Source organism: Semicossyphus pulcher, unplaced genomic scaffold (genome assembly GCF_022749685.1).
Source record: "Semicossyphus pulcher isolate SPU_LCO1_2020_fin unplaced genomic scaffold, fSemPul1.0.p SCAF_2, whole genome shotgun sequence".
Taxonomy (NCBI): domain Eukaryota; kingdom Metazoa; phylum Chordata; class Actinopteri; order Labriformes; family Labridae; genus Semicossyphus; species Semicossyphus pulcher.
Window position 1 is genome coordinate 21,676,187 of NW_027211693.1, and position 17,554 is coordinate 21,693,740.

The 17,554-nt window shown below is 44.7% G+C and overlaps 1 protein-coding gene across 1 annotated transcript in view; it reads left to right on the forward strand.

Moving 5' to 3' along the window:
• LOC138598128 (A disintegrin and metalloproteinase with thrombospondin motifs 2-like) overlaps positions 1-17,554 on the forward strand; it is a 117,309-nt gene that overhangs the window by 9,815 nt on the left and 89,940 nt on the right. The window lies entirely within an intron of this gene.

Sequence of the window (17,554 nt, forward strand, 5' to 3'; positions counted from 1 at the left end):
ATGGAGGAACAGACAGCGAGGGAGAAACGTGTTCTCGGTATCTGATTGCAGGTTCCACCCTGCAGTGTGGCTCCACTCAAACACACAATTACTCAATCTAGAGCTATTATCAGACAGAGAGAGGAATAGAGAGAGGGAGAGAGAGAGCAGGCCCATTTTGAGGAACACTATACAGAGCAAAGGAGTGCTTTTACCAGAGCTGTGATTACTGCCGCTCACTCAGTGCACTTAACCAGCCCCCTCGACTCTCTTTCCTCTCTCTCTCTGTCATTCACAGAGTGCTCGCTCAGAGCTCATGCTTTGTTTGAGTGGTTAAAATAACAGGATTCATCGCAGAAAATAGAGCGGTGGAACCCCAATGATTATAGGGAAACACCTCCGTTATGTCATGATTACTGCCGCTTATTCTGATACTATAATAAGCTTCCACACACTGGAATGTAGCAGCAGCGGAATGATGCACTGTACATGTGATGTCATGATGCGGGTCTCCGGGATGCTGTGATGTCATTGGGATACTACAGTCTAATGTAACCGTTCAATGACCAGTGCATCGTGAGTATGGGAGTGTTTGCACTTAATTTGGTGCATTTATGTTCAGTGCGTTTTGCATTAAGGAGGATTGAAGAGGAGCAACGTGGAGGTTATAGGAGAGTGTCTGAGAGGTGCAGAGCTATAAGGAGAGAACGACATGCAGCTCACACAATGCTTTAGGCACTTTGTTTACTCCAGTGTGTACTTTAAATGCAAGCCAAAAACTGCAGACTAACTGGTTGTTGTCTTTTTTCTGCTGTGTGAAAGGTTGTTGGATTATTCCTAATGAGTTAAAATGTCCAAAGTGTATCACTGTGATCACTGCAGATTGTTTATCCATACATGCCGATGTATAATCATAGATGTAACAGTTTAGCTCCTGTAGTGTGTGGAGAGCAACGATTACTCCCAAACAGCACACCGCATACTAACAGATTCACTCACCAACAACCAGAGTCCAACTCTCACTACTCGAAATCTCGCAAAACTCTCCCAGTCAAACGAGACTTAATTGTAAACAAACATGGCGGATTCGGGGCAGGAAGAATTGGCAATGATGGACTTTTTAGTGAAAATTGAGAAAGAAAAACTAACTGTGGCTGAAGTGAACATGGGCTGTACATGTTACTTTATGCTCCCCGTTTGCTTTTGTCGCCATGGCTGCGGTTGTTGTGCTTCCTTCTTCAGTCAGCTTGATTCCCCATTGGCTAATGTTTTGTTCCACGTGACAATCCACCGACTGCGTGGTCGGCTGTCATCGGGGTTCCCCCGCACAACAGGATAACAAATATGTAATGTTGAAAATGTTAATGTTAATATTTACGATTTGAAATCGGTGCAGCCACAGCAGCCTTCTGAACAGATCGGGGGAAGTAAAATCACTCTTAACATACTGGAGCCTCACACGACAGGAACATCTCGGGAGATCATTTTTAGAACCATCAAAAAATGGACTTTTCTTACAATTGTTGGAAGGGAGGAATCGGGCCCAAAATCAGTCTGATTATCTTGTGTGTACCCCGCTTAACCCTAATTTCCTTCTGCACAGATAAACAAAAGCAAATACCAAACGAATAGAGAAAAACTTTTCAAACCAAAAATTGAGTCAGAGGTCACACTGAGGAGAAGATCTGTTTCAATAACCAAAATAAAATGAGTCCAGATGATCCAGGAGGGCAGCAGTGCACACAATGGATAACAACATTAGTCTGCAAAGCAAACTGATATAAGTAATAGCCAACAACAGAAAACAGACCAGGCCTTGTTGTATGTTTTTTCTTGCCTGCTGTACAGCCACCACCCGCCCTCCTGTCTGTCAGTCATTCAGCCCGTCAGCTGGTCCCGCAGGCGGCAGGGCCGCGCAGGATGCTGATCGATGCTAGCCACATCAGCAGATCCAGCTAACAGGCCCCAGCAGCCTCTGTAGAGGATTTGGGAAACAGGATGAGACATAGTCCCCGTGTTCTGCGTCCTAACAATCCTTCTGCCTGCCTGCCTGCATGCATGCCTACCCCTGCCTGACCCGGCACATGTCTCCTGTGGCCACACCGTTTTACCTCCCAGCCGCCGCACAGGTGGCTTTGTACTCAGAAAGTTTTCCCTACACAATCCTCACAAACAAAACACAACATAAGAGAGAGACGGAGAGAGGAGGGAGCGCGGGAGGGGAGGCGGAGGAAAACGACAGTAACACAAAGGAGGAGGGAGAGGAAGAGCGCGGTGGAATCTTAATGTGCCCGAACCTGAGCAAGAACAACAGCAGCATCATAACCGTCACCACCTGCTCGCTGCTGCTCAGTCAGAAGGGAGGGGGGACGGAGAGGAGGGGGGTCTTCTCAATTAGCATGAAGATTTTTCCTCTTTCATTGTCTCATCCTCTCAGCTGAGGTCACTCGGCTGCTCACAGAAGCTCGTACATTTCTCTGACTGATCATGGATATTTTATGTTTGCTTCCCCTGCATGAGTGCGTACTTGAACCCCCTACAATCTAAAAATATGTGTGCGTTTTGTCCTGGCCTGATCTAATTAGCTGTATTTGTTCTGTCTCTGGCGTCAATTGTTCAGCTGTCTTGTTTGTATTTTCTGTTTGCATGCTCCTTAATGAAACAGAGCCTGTCTGTCTGCATCTCTGTCTGTCTGCATATCTATGTTTGAGAAATGTTTTGCTGGTGCAGTAGGCAGCTAAGCGGCAAGAATCGCACCTCATAACAGAAACTCACACCCTCCTCATCTTACTAAGGCTGCCTGTTTTTGTTTGCTGCAACAGAGAAATAATCAGTTTTATCTCCCTCTGTATTATGTTTGGGGGTTTTTTTGCCAGTGCAAGAGGACCACGGGAATTGTTAGTGTACCAGCATATGTAATATATTATATAATAATATATTGTATTCTAATAACTGACTCTGTGGGGGCTGGAGTGAAGCAGCAGAAACAAAGAAACACTTCTAGCGCTTTGATCACTGTGACTGATCGTCTGCCAGTGTGTACATGGAAAGCTTTGGATTCTGCCGTACAATTATATAATCTGTTTGCCAAGATGTAACAGAGACTTTGAGATGACCTTGTCCATGTATAGCTCTGTGTGAGATTGAGTTACTGTACGGCCGGGCGTCCAAACTGTGCTGGATGTGTGCTCTGATTTAGAGACAGGGCCCAGCAGCGCAGCAGCACAACAGCAGGGTGATGTATATTAGATAGTCGGCCTCTGTGATGTGGCAAAATAATGTTTTACTTCTAGTCAGGATTTATTATAATTTCATCAGTTAATTCCTTATTGTTAAAGCTGCCTTTAAAACATCATGTGTGATGTAGGGCTGCACAATAAATCACATTTTCATTGTTATCATGATATAAACGTGCAAGAAAACACATCACAAAACACAATAATAAAGATGAAAGATAGTTGTTGATGCAGCTCGCTATATATGGGCTGTGCATTCACACCATTCTGCAAATCAGATGAAGCCCCAGCTAGGTGTCAGCTTACCTGCGATTAATTGGTGTCAAATTGGTGGCAACTGCAACATTAGCTGGTGCGACGGCTGAGGAAGGTGAGGAGACGGAGGAAAATGTGCTCGACAAGGACCTCGTTGTGAAAAGAACAGCACTCCTGTTATTTTGAATCATTTGCATTTAGTTGAGATGACGCGTCACAAACACGGTGCAAACAAGATGCAAAGAGAAGAGAGACATACAAACTGTAAGTTATAGATAACACATGCTTCTACGCATGCACACATCACATGTCATATTGTCATAGCAATATCAAACAAGGAGATACCAGGTTGCAGATTTTACTTTTAATGTCTCTTTGTTGTCTCTTCCATAAATCGCTCATCCAAACAGCTGATCCGATACAGTGTGACGCCTGCGTGGGTATACAGGGCCGTTGTGTGGAGTAAGTTGAGGGAAAGGTCTGTCTGACACCGAGGTGAAGCGGTGACAAAAATGAGAAACACAATGTCCACTTAAACTGAAATGTTCATGTGTAGGACTTTATAAAGTGGCTAAAGTACGTGGTACTCCTGACCCCGTCTGCAGCGATGCTTAGCTTAGCTTCTGTGTAGAAGGTCCGGCCGGCTTCTCCTAACAGGGGCCGTGCTGACTGTTATCTTCTGCACTTGGTACACCTACCTCATACAAACCCCACTTCAAAAAACCCAAAGCACACTGTAATGTTACGGTTTGCTGCAGGAGTTGCTGGGAGAAATGCAAGCCTTTTCATATAATGGTAGCACTGGAAACGTATTTTATGGTAGCTGCCATCTTTGTTGGCATCTATCTTCCTCTGGTGGGACCTAAATTGACTAAAGCCTGGCCTTGTTTGAGACGTGTATGTCGTTCAGTCGTAAAGGTCGTTCTGTAGTTACTCTGACACCACAATTCAGCTCACTCTGACTCCGCTGCATTTTTACGCTGGGCCGTCTGCTCCATTAAAATCACTTCCATATGATTGCCGATCATCTCAAAAGCAAAGTTTCCTTTTAAGGAAATTCTTTTCCATCATCAGCGTTCATGCTGCCCGGTCCTTTTTCCAAGTATCTGATTCAAGCCCTCACTAGATCACTGCTTTGTTTCAGTGTCCTTGAGAAAAGTCCCTCCTAGCTCCATGCTGCTGCTTGTAGCCGGCCCTGACCTTTGACCTCCCTAGAAAGAGGAGAGAAAAGCAGGGCGGGGATCAATACAGAAGCATGTTAATAGCACACTGTTTCCTGCTGCACAGTCTGCATGTTTGTGCACCAGTGTGAGGGCTGTACAGACCACCTATGTTAGGAGTATGCAGTGATGTATGTGTTGCTTAGTGTGGTGCAAAGTGCATTTAGTGCTCAGCTATTACAACAGGAGTAAAGGAGCAGGAGATACGTGATGAAAAAGCCCTAATGTCAGAGTTAGCCCATTGTTGGATATGTTTATGGTTACAGCAGGAATTGAGTAACTGTATCACTGCCGTCCTCACACACACACACAGCTCCCCTTACAGTGCTGTGATTGACAGCATCACTTGAACACAAAGGGGGAATGATTTTTTTCTGGTGAGTTAATCCTTTCACACACTCTGACACTCAGACGCAGACACACAGGGGAGAGGGGACTTATTGTCAGGTTGTGCTCTATCTCCACACTTCATTTCTAATCCTCTTTCTCCCTTTTTGTACCGTCTCCCCTCTTCCTCCCACTCCTGTCCTGCACACACACCCACCTCCACGCAGACTGTACTATATAGATCTCTATAGATGGAAATCAGGGAGACTGGAGTATTCTTTGTCTCCTCTGCTCTCCTCTCCTCCTGCACGGCGGGTGTGGCTGCAGTTGACTGATGCGATGTGACAGGACCCTCCTCTCTGTCCTTTTTGCTGGTGTGTGACAGCATGAAGCCGTCATCCACCTCCGTCTCTCTCCCCATCTTTATTTCTTCATTCCTCTCACCAGGAAAAAAAACCTAATCTGGGACTCTCTGTGTGCCCTTCCTCTCAGACTGCCTCTGTCTGTTTGCATGGTTTGTTGAGGCCCATATGTAAGTGTGTGAACTTCCCCCTGATTACAGCTGACCTGCATTTAATGTGGCACTCTTTATTCTCCATGAAGTGATAGTTAGTTATAAACTTATACATTTAGATTAAGAAGTGTTTCCTGTAATGTTATGGCTGTGTGTGTATTGCTTTTGAGAGAAGGACGACCTTCCGGCTCCTCTCCTGTAGCCCCGTTGGCCTGTTTCCACAGAGTCTGTGCACACTGAGGCTGTTTCTGGTCAAGGAATTTCTCAGTTCAGGGTCAGCTACAATGCCAAGGCAGTTTTTCAAAGCATGTGGCCCGTTTCACCTTAATCCTACTGAGTGGGAACCCACAGATCCCAGAGGTAAACCTTTTGTTCTGTCTTTCCCATTTTTCATGACTTTGTCAAACAAGCTTTTCCTGATGACTTCATGTTGTGTTTTCTTTTTGTTTAATCCGCGTCCTCGGGGGACCACAGTCTCATGATGGGTCCCAAAAGCACCCAGTTCTGCCTTTGCATTCCTAAATCAATAGACTGAGCTGTTTATTGAGTCCATGTTTGCAGTGGGTCCTAATTTAAAGAACACTCTTAGTAACAGACAGTTTATGAACGGTAACTTATATCTTTTAATCTCAGACACCAATTAAGTGACTGATGATATTTTGACATGTTGCTGTGATGGTTCTTCCGTGCAGGAGTTTATTCTTGTGTCTCCCATGTTCCCCCGTTGGTCATGTTAAATGTTAAATACGGACGGATGAGCATGAGGATTACAGCCAAATACATTCTCCTTTTCTATCTTCAATGCTGCTGGTATTTGATGTCGTATTTGTGTGGTTGTGTTGTGTTTGGGCTCAAGGTACTGAGCTTTCCGGAGGCGGTGAAGTGAGCCCCCAAGGACCAATTCTCAAATGCAGCTGGACCATTGAAGCTCTAAGTTGTTAAAGTTGTTAGGGATCACTGCTTTTCATGGCTCATTTAGGAAAATTGCATAATGCCTAGGGGTAGACGGTAGCTCAGTCTGTATGGACTTGGCTTGGAAACCAGAGGGTGGCCGGTTCAAGTCCCGGTGCGGACCAAGCCAGAATTGGGGCTGGTAGCCGGAGAGGTGCCGGTTCCTGTCCTGGGCTCCGTCGAGGTGTCCTTGAGCAAGGCACAGAACCCCCCACTGCTCTTCTGTTTGGGCATGTGTGTATGTCGGGCCTTTGTGTGTAACATGTTTGTAAAAAAACAGAGGGATTAATAAAGTGTGTCTTCTTTTTCTTCTTCTTCTATAGACACGAATCCCTATTCCTGTCCTCCAGGCCTGGATTAGTGTAAATCCCAAAATAGACGTAAATATTGGATATTACAGTCCACCCAATTTAGTCAGCAGCCAAAAACCAATTCTCTATTTTGGGTGTGTTTCATAGTATCAGAGTATGACTCAACACAATCAGCTCTAAAACTGTGGTTCCTCCAAATGTTTCGTGGGATTCTGCATTACTCACACCGTCTTCTGTAGTAGTGTTACTGTGGGTTTGTCACTTCCACGGGTTTCCCGCCAAACTGGTGGAGTTGGAAAGCAAAGTAGTTTAATAATTCCTGCAGACGAAGGTGACTACAACTTTTTATGTTTTATTTTAACCCCAAAGACCTTTTACATGTAGAATACCAAGAAGGGTTTGTTTCCATGTTGCTGATAGTTTGGAGACTTTACAGGTTTTTTTAGGTTTTTCCATTAGCCCTGAGTTATTCTTCTTTTTCTTTGATAGGAACATACAGTAATTGGTTAAACCGCTCACCATCCATGCAATCTAATAACCATTAGAAGTGCTAAATCAACGTCTAGCTCTATTAATTTTTGTTCTGCCAAAATAGACGACCTTGCAATATGCTTTACACATCTTGTGAAATTTGTATCCATGTTTAATAAAGAAAACTTTAACAGTGACTTGAGACATAAAATGTTTTAATAAAGTCTAACTGACTTCACAATTTTCTTCCAACCTTCAACAAAGTGCTTTTGTTGTCAAAAAGAGATCATCTCAAAGATGTTCATGTAAATAAATGTCTGTTACGTCACTATCTGTCGCTGAATGAGGTAACACAATGGAGATTGAGTCTATGGCCCACTGATGAAAGCCTTTGCATTTGCAGTATGTAGTATTATTATGGACTGGGTGTCTGTGGCGACATTCGTGGAAAAAATCACAAGCGGCGCCCAGTTAGTGACGCGTTTTCCATCAGCCAGCAGTGGTTGGTCTGCCAGAGAGGGTAGGCGGAGCTAAGCGGCTACTTTTCCGGTCTCTGCAAGTGTTGCGAGTAAACAGTAATCTACTATGGCTGAACAAACAAAGAAAAGATCGATGACTACAGATACAACTTCAAAAATAAGTGAAAATCCAAAGAAAAAGAAACAAATTCGACGCTCAGATGAAGGCAAACAGGAAAAGGAAATCGACCGTCAGCGAGGAAAATCAAGAGTTACAACCGTTACAAAGGCAGCCAACCAGAGACGTCTGGTTATGCGCCCGCAATTGCCTTTTATCTCCATTAGGTGCCGCCAAAGAGAACGGAACTGAGATCTTTGAGATTGTATCTTTAACTACCATCCGAATCTTTATCTCGAGCCCGTCTCTTTGACAGTCATGCACTTTGTACGCCCGGCATCTACCCCAGCTACCGTTTGGGAATCCAGTTTGTTTCATTCACATAATCCAGGCAGAGATTACGTCGTCACCACAGTGTTCTCGAGACAGCAGCTCAGTAATGTGCAAACATCATTTCTATGAGACGGGCTTCAGACCTCTCGTCCTTTTATAACCCTGACATCAGCATTGAAAGGTCCTGAGATCTCCAACATAATCTGCATCTGATGTGCGTTTTTGCCTGCTGTTCCTCCCTCCTCCGCTGCCCATCCATCTTTATCTCCCTTTTGCCCTCTCCTCGTCGCCCGCCCTCCCTCCCTCCCTCTCTCCCTCCCTCCCACCACAGTGCGTAGAGGTCATAGCCCCAGCTGAGCCACAAGCTGTTGTTTCCTCACACTGACTACTCTACCTGCTAATATGACCAGCGAGATTACCCTCTGCTCTGCATGGGGAAGATCTCACACACAGCTTCAGTTGAGATGGCTAAAAGAAGAGGTGTGGGATTGAAGACTTCATTACAGACGAAGACAACAGCCACACCTGGACAGGCGTTAATCGTTCCTGTGTTAATCTTAAGAGGTGACATCCGCACTTGTTTTATGTTGATGAAATCTTAGATGTTAAGCCATCAGTGTTCCACTCCTGCAGATAAAATGCTAATTTATGTCCATATAAACAATTAACAGTCATGCTTTTTATTATTTGGGACTTTTAAGTCTATTTTCTTCTATCAGGACAAAACCTCCCTCCTTCTTTTACCACTCTTGTTTCAGCGACTCTGACTGCCACATGAAAAAGAAGAGAGAGTTCAGGTGGAGCGACACGTTTCTTTATTAAATAAATACCAACAGACTCGTGGGCTGCAGTTGCGTTACTTATACGGTTTGTAATGTACCATTACTATTGGTGTTTAAATGGATGTCGTGATTAGCATGATCAGCCCCGCGACAGTCACTTTTTGAAACGTAAGCTCACCGCATCCTACTTCCTGTCGGCACACACAACCTCACACCGTGTGTGCGCTGACATGATCTGTAACGGCAGCAGCAGCAGCATGGCTGACCGCCGGGGTCAGCCATACACATGGGCCTGTATGTGACTGACTGACTGACTGAGTGACGGTACTTTCACAGCTGTAGAGAGAGAGTTGCGACATTGCAATGGCGGCTCATTGAGCATATTGGACCTCCACTGACGCGACTCTCTGTCTATACGGCTCTGGATACTTTGTTCGGGGAGTAGGCAGGGCTACTTCTCTGCTGTCCTCACCTACGTCCGCAGCGTGCACCTGCTTTCAAACACGTTGTCATCGGCCTCATAAGGACAGTCCTTGTAACACACTGCCCACAAAAGCGCACATTGACCTGATGCGGTCAGCCACATACTAGGTTTTCCTAGTCTTGTTTACAGTTTAAAGGCAGGTGACGTCCAGACTCAGTTCATTCTGTGCTCAGATGAAGAGCTGCACTAATGTGATATCAGACGGTAGATTAGTCATGGGAAACGTGGAACTGGTGAGTTTTCGTTTTGCACCAAGCAACAATAAAGTAGCAGCTTGACGCGTTTCACTTGATTTGCTTCACTATCGCACGTCCTGCGATGCGACTATTGCGCAGGTGGGTTATTTTGATATTTCGTGCAGCCAACACATACATTTCCATCACTCGGTTGTTGGTCATTTTGTGCTCCAACATGTTTATTTTTTATTTAAAGAAGAGTTAGATTTGTATGTTATTTTCTGGATAGCCTAAGCAGACCTTTGCTCTCTTTCTTATTTGCTGATAGCTGATAGATGTTTTAAGTTGTGATAAGTCAAATGGACGAGTATCTATATGAGCATGTCGGGGATTTTCATTTTCAACAGATACATTTCACTCCATCCTTTCTAAACTCGTCCATTTCAGCACGATCTTTGTTTGTTTACTCTCATTTCTTCTGAAAGCTGCTGGACGTTTGCTGCTGTCGTTCTGAGGCAGCTGTTTTCGGAAGCTCATCTCTCAGTGTCTACAGGAGGAGGGGGCGGCTGAGGCGGGGGCGGGGGGGTAATTTGGTTAGGGGAGGTAACTATGAGATATGGCGGAGAGGTAGGCAGGCTTTTTGACACAGCCACTCGCTGGTGCTGGGCTGTGATGTATAATGGCAATAGGAGTGAGCACGCAGAAGGCAGAATGGACTGCATGAAACCACACACACACACACACACACACACACGGAGCAAATTGCACACAAATTGAACCAATGGGCTCTCAGTCTATCAAGCTCAAGCCCTCATGTGTTCTCTGGATTAAGGTATCCGTTTGATCTCGGCGAGCGTATTACATGAAAAAGAATAATGTGGAGGACGAAATTGTATAGAAAGCTTTTCCACGAGGAGCTGGAGTCGTTTTTGCTCTCTTTCAGAATATGATAGTTTAAGTGGCTTTTGCCGAAGCCCTGGCCGGCAGCTCGCAGCACACAGCCGAGCAGAGAAGGGGGCTGATTTCCTCCCAGACGATGTGATTGTGTAAAACTAAGGCTGTTGACTCCGCTTCCAGGCCCCAGTAATTGGGGGCAATAGAGGAGCCTGGTGTTTCCCCTCTAGATGAAATCTCTGGTTTAGCTCAGACAGGGTGTGAATTACAGTCTACTGTTCTCCTCAGCTCAGGAGGAAAATGATGCACATGTGTGTCAGTGTGTGTGTGTGTGTGTGTGTGTGTGTGTGTGTGTGTGTGTGCAGGAGAGGGTGTTTTTTATTTGTTCGAAAGTGGTGGGATTCCCCCGGTGATTGTCTTTTATTTTCTGCTGGCGACTTTTCTCTGAGGACGTTCTGTATAAATGTCTTTTTTCTCCTGCGTGTGTGAACGAGTGAATGGTACTGTAGATAGAAGTTTGCAGATCCAGGATTACACACATCATATGTTATATTATCAAAAGCCTGCGGATCACATGACAGAGCTGGGACACTGTGTAGATGTGTCAGTTGTTATAATTGGCACCCATGAATATATACAGTACAACATACACTCATGTCGGCATTCACACACTCGCACAGCCTCAGGCTACATCTTTAACCCTGCTCCCTGCTCCTGTGTGTGTGCTCTTTAACACACAGGGTGTTTCAATGGCAGGGTGTCATTTTACACTGTGTTTAATGAGGCAACAAGTTTTATAGGGCATTTGTGGTAATGATTTCTTTTGGATCAAACATAATTAAGACCATGGTGCGAGTAATAGTAAAGTACTTATATCTGTAGCTCATCTACAGAATGAATCCACAATGAGCTTTAATGTTTCATGTTTGACCATCGTCACTGCACGTCTTCATCCAAGTATAGATTCAGAAATCTGCTGCCTCTCCTTTCTTCACCTTTCTCCTCTCTCACTTCTTTGATCAGGGTCTCCAGGGACCGCTGCACACTTCTGTAGCTACAGACTGACAGAGACTGTACAGTGGATAGACACACTGATGTTTGACCCTCTTCACTAAAGCCCCGTGTCCACATCGCACCCAGCCTTTTTCAGGCAGGAAAGCGCTGGCTGGGCGCTGGGGAGTGCGGAGGAGAAGCGCTTTTGCAGTGACAACAATAAGTTTAACATACCACGCAGCTAACGACAAGCTTACACAGCAGGGCGATAAAAGCACAACACTTACCAGCAACATTTAGTGTACAACAGATCTGGTGTTTTCGGTCTCTATTGTGATACTGTTTGTTTGTCACGTAAAGCTTCGGGTAAACAGAAATGGTCAAAACAAGTTGCTCCTCCATGTTTGGTGGTAACCAGGGTGACGAGTGGCGCCCCATCTGATTGGTTGCCTGAAAAAAGCTGTGGCGACGACACCAGCGCCTTTCCTGAGAAGTTCAGAGATTTTCAACTCAAAGCGCTCGGAGCAGCCGCACAAAGAAGGCGAAAAAAAAAATAAAGGCGACCTCATTGGGAACAATTGGAAAAAAAAACACTGGCGCTCAGAAAATCACCGTCACACTGATGTGGCCGTGACAGTGCAGTGGGCACTCCAAATACTGTCTAAGGTCTGACCTTTGAATGGCTAAATGGCTTGTTTGTTTCAGGAGGAAGGAGAGGCTCTGAAAAATAATTAAATTGAAGTATGTATACAATTTTTAAAGCGAAACAAACTTTACCAATGTCATTCAAAAACAACAAAATAAAATTGATTGCATATCTACAATATGTCCCCTTTAAGGGTTTCCTTCACTTTGTATTGTGTCGTGCTCTTGTCGTAATCGTTCCTCAAGAGGAAAGAGAAAGGTGAAAGAAAAACACCATCAGTTACAGTTTATAAACGGGTTGAAACGGCCTCAGGGTGGATTGCACCTTCGTTTACTCTCGGGGGAGGAAGAGGATGTGGAGAAGAGGGCGAGGTTGTGTTCGTAACACCTCGATGAAACCTTCAAATACTTGGAAACAGGCATACATTGAAGACTGTTTGTGCTCACCACACCCAATAACACACACACACACACACACACACACACACTCACACAAACATACGGCTCTCAGACACTTCGACAGCTCCATACGGTTGCGATTCTCACTTGCAGGGATGCATATCATGCTAGAATTATGATGTGAGAAATGAATGCTCATCCTCATTGTGAAGCATTTGTGTGTCTCTTTGCTGTGCGTATGTGTTCGCATTTAAGTGTGTGATTGATGGTTAACAAAGATGCAAAGATTCTTTAAATAGTCGGATCCATCAGGCAGAGGGACGGGGGGAAAAAGTGTTTTTTGATACTTAAAGAAGAAAGCAATCTGTGTGTCTGTCTCTCTCTCTCTCTCACACACACACACACCTCTTCAGGCAGAGAGGGTGAAGCTCGGAGCATGCCTGGGAATATTCCCTCTCAATTTGTGTGTCGGTGCTGTGGATACTCGGGTGAAGGCGGAGGCCCTCCTTTGTCATGGAAACACCAATTTTTAATCTCGGGTCCTTAAACCGATGAATTCAAGGCTCTCACGTCGGCTAACTAACTCACTGACTAATGCATGCACCCTGGTGTAACTGCTGCATCTGAAATGTGCTCTGGATCAGGCACACACACACATTATATTTCCAGCAGAGGTGAAAGACGCAGAATGAGGCGAGCCGAGGATGAAAACAACACCTGGATTGTTAATAACGTGTGGCTGGATTAGTTCTGAGGTGAAGCAGGGCTGATAACTGCTAAAGCAAAGTGCTAACTGAGACTTGGAAGGAAAAGAACTTCCTTCGCAGCATATGAAAAGAATGAAACTGTGATAGATTGTGGAAGGATTAAAAAACAACAGCTTTTTGTCACAAAGAAAATGTTTCAATGTTCACGTTTTTCTCTGAGTCATCAGTGTTTGTTTTAAAGATTTAAAAAGCCAAATATGAGTTGCTTTCACTGGTTTTTGTCTTTTATCGTGTCGTTATTGAAACGAAGACGTCGCCGTCGACCAATTACGCTTTGGCCACGCCCATTTTCTACATTTTCACAGGCGGCTCTGACGGTATCCCTGGCTACCGCTGGTAACCTTGGTGATTCTGGTGGAGATATGCTGCAGTCAGTGGGCGTTGCCAGGGCGTGATATGAAAGCATAGCTGGAGCAGTGTGTGTGTGTGTGTGTGTGTGAGATCCAGCCTCTGCTAGAGCCTTCATTTTGACGTATCCTTTGATGACGGCATTGGCATTCGAGCAGCCGCACACACACACACACTTCCACAGAAGAGGGAAAGAGATGGAGGGGAAGCTTGTGAAATATGAAACAGTAGCATCTAAGTTCAGGTAGCATGAAATCATATTAATGAATCGTGTTTGCTGACAATAGGAGAGCTTGTAAAGTCTTATATTCTCCTTGTTAAAGCGCGGTGCGTTCATGTCCGTCCCTGTGGGCCTCGGAGGCCACAGCACCAGGACTTCTCTCCCTCTCTGTGTGATTAATGCCTGAACACTTGTGCCTAATGGACATTATTGTGTAGTGAATCTCCACGGCAAAACAGATAAACCTCCTCAGCATGATCACTACTACTATATTCGTTTGCTATTAGCGTTGGATAATAAGCTAATCAATAGAGAAATTAGCGTTTGGAGCTACAAGGTGCAAACATAATGCAACTGCAGATGCAGCGTTGAATCGCTGTACTCCTTAGGGCACAATGAATTCAATCACTTCTTAAGTTTTTTGGGCAATTCAGCATTTTTCCTCATTATGCTTTAAAGAACCTATTTGTCTTTAGTATTGTGAGTTTATCATTGTTATGAAAGTAATATATGATATATGAACACCGACAAGAACGAGCTAAACTGACTTTTTCTCCGTTTCCCACTTTGTGCTTCTCCGACACACTCCTGCCTTTTAATGTGCATAATCCCCCCCCCCGTGTTATCTCAGGCTAACGTACAAGGAACAGCACAGCGGAGCGGAGGAGATGCACTCGCAGGCTGAAGCTAGCAGTTTCCCAGAGAGGGTTGAGGCGGAGGCCAGCGATGTTCACTCGTCTGTCGAACACGCACACTGTCTGTCTTTCACCAGAGAGAGACTCCCTTTGGCCTGGGCTGCCTTCATCAACACATTAGCAATATGCTGCGGCCAGCGTTTTTCGACTTACTACAACACAGACGCTATCCAGAGACGGAGGGAGAAGCGGGGAGGAGGTGTGAACAACATAGTCACTGACTACAGACAATATGTAGATGACTTTATTGCCATTCTGCCGATGCTTTGCTTCGCTTCCTCGTCCTCACCTTGGTTTTCCTTCTCTGCTTCCATCACCGATCTCCCTCTCTCTCTCTCTCTCGCCTCCTTTTCCTCCCACCCTCCCTTAAAAAGAGAGAGGTCACCGCTCGATCCCCCCCAGGTTCTTCATAATCAAATATTTGACCTAATGAAGGGATTTAATTACTGGTTGCCCAGCACTGGAGGTGTCAGATTACTGCTCCCCCGTTTTCATTTTCCCAGCAATTTATCACCATCCTGACAGCGAGGGTGTGTAAGCATATGCAACTGTGTGTGTTTGTGTGGTGCACGAGTGTGTGAAAATATTCTTCGAGGCAGCATGTTGAAGGGGTGAGTGTGGACCTGTGTACAAATTTGTTGTTAGTTAGCCTCCTGAGACCGTGATAGCAGAAAGGCTTGTTGGAAACGGCTAACGCTAATGCTAATACTTTTGCAGCAATGGTACTTTACATTCTTTGTGTGTCCAAAAAACACACAATTAATGATCATAGATGTGCTCTGTGTGCCTCTCTTCTTCATGTTAACACACAAAGAAGTTGCTATGCATACAAACAAGATGAGTGTGTGTGTGTGTGTGTGAGAAAGAGAGCGTGTATTTGTTGGGTATTAGTGGGTGTGGGGTGCACAGTGGCGGCCCTCCCAAGCGTAAAATGAACAGCGTTGGGGTTATGTGAGTGTCCAGACCGTTTAGATTTAACTATGAATTAATAACCAGACAGGATCACAGCCTTGGAAGAAGAAGGGCGGGCGGCTGAGGGGGCGAGACGGAGGAGAAGAACAACAGAGAGAGGACGGAGGGGAGGAAATTAACCGTTCTCTCAGCACGTCGGTGGAGGGCAGAAAATATCACCCAGGGAGAACCCTCAGCTTGACTCGTCCTCTTGTACAGTTTAAAGAGGTAAAGCATCCTCAGCGAGTTCTTCTAGTTCGCTGCTTGATTTAAAGTCACCAACAATAATGTGATCTTTAAAAGGCCACGACGAGAAGACTTGGCCGCATTGCTTACCATGAGGCGTTTGTCATCCGGGACAGCTGCTACCAACCCTCTTTAACTGCTGTTTACTATTGAAAATGACTAATTCTTCATATTTACTGGGTTACACTACAGACAAACATTGTTGAGTCATGAAGTCTGAGAATCCGACAGACTTACAAAAACACAAATGTTTTTGCCAGACAACTTAAGGCCAGAACAAACTGTTTTCTTTCTCTTTTATGCCTTTTGGACGGGAGCTTGATTGACCGACCATCTTGCTCGTCAAGTCTCCAAATTTGCAAGATGTTTGATGCCTGTTCTCTGTATGAACATGCAGATAAGACTCCAGCCTATATGATCTCAACATATCAACAGTGTATCCTTGAGTTTGTGTACATTTGGCAGTCCTCCATGTTCTGCTCATCGAGGTCCATCTACAGCCGGGCTGCTCAACTATATTATTCGTGTCAGAAAGCTAACAGCCCGGGGGGCGACATTTCCCTTAGCTATTATTCTCTTTATGTATGTACACTGGACACAACGCACTGCCACACTTTTTTATTTTGCTACAGTACACTGTAAAAGTAGCATAAATTATAAAAGGAAAGAACAAGCTTCTTTAAGTAATCAAGCCAAGTGCTTAATTTAATTTTCTTTGCAACAAAAGCTGAGATATAGCCCCAAAACTAAACACATATCTGAAACAAATGTAGGCTATTCTACAACACATCAGTTGGTCAATTCTCACATCGCTTATCTAGCTACATCACAGCATTTCCTGTAAACATTAATAACCATCTATCTTGTTTTCTGTCTACTTCATCTTCAGTTAACTTATTTTAAACATATAAACATCAGTTAACCTGCACCATCCGTTCAATATTCTCCAGTTTCTTGTAACTCTCACAAATCAGAAAACACAGAGAGGCCTAGCCGAGGCTCTTCGTTACACATCATCAAACGTTCGTTTGTCAAGGAGGCACGAGCATTCATTTATATAGCGTTCATGTGAGAGAAGCTGGATTCTCAGGTGTGTGTTGATCTGAACGTTGTTAACACAAAAGCTGGTTGTTACTGACAGCACAGGTTATTCGCTGGATTTTTGTTTTTCTTCGGGTTTTAAATTGTTTTAATTCTTAAGCAGAACTGATCGGTGGGCCAATCTGACTTGATCAGCCCAGTGGCGGCCACTTGTACAGGCCTGATCTACAGTGTACACTGCAGAAATTCTAGGTTAATACTTTCTTTGTAACTTGAAAAAAACCATATCCAATGCACTGCATGTTGTGTATGTGTGAAGACAGATTGTGTGAATTCCTCTCAGGAAAGTGCAGCTGTTGGCTGAGACACTTTTAGCAAAGCTTTTCCAGGAATTAATTCATTTACTCTCACGTCTGATCAGATTTCTTGCAGGTGCAGCTGAAGTCAGGAAATTGAGCATAATGAAAACCATATACCAGATTACCACTTTTAATATAACATACTATTATCACAAAGCCGTTTCACATACTGCAGATAAGGAAGAGTATATAACGCAGAGGAAGGATGGTCTGTAGATCCAGTTACGCTTCACTTCCTCATAACCGTTTTTTGCACTGGTGACCCGATCCCAGTCTCTATCCCCAGTATCCAGATGAAGCCCCTGAGGCCTGATCCTGATCTGTCATCCCCGTCTCTGCCTCCTGACCCAGCGGGGGTTAAATAAATGTGAGGGGATTTAA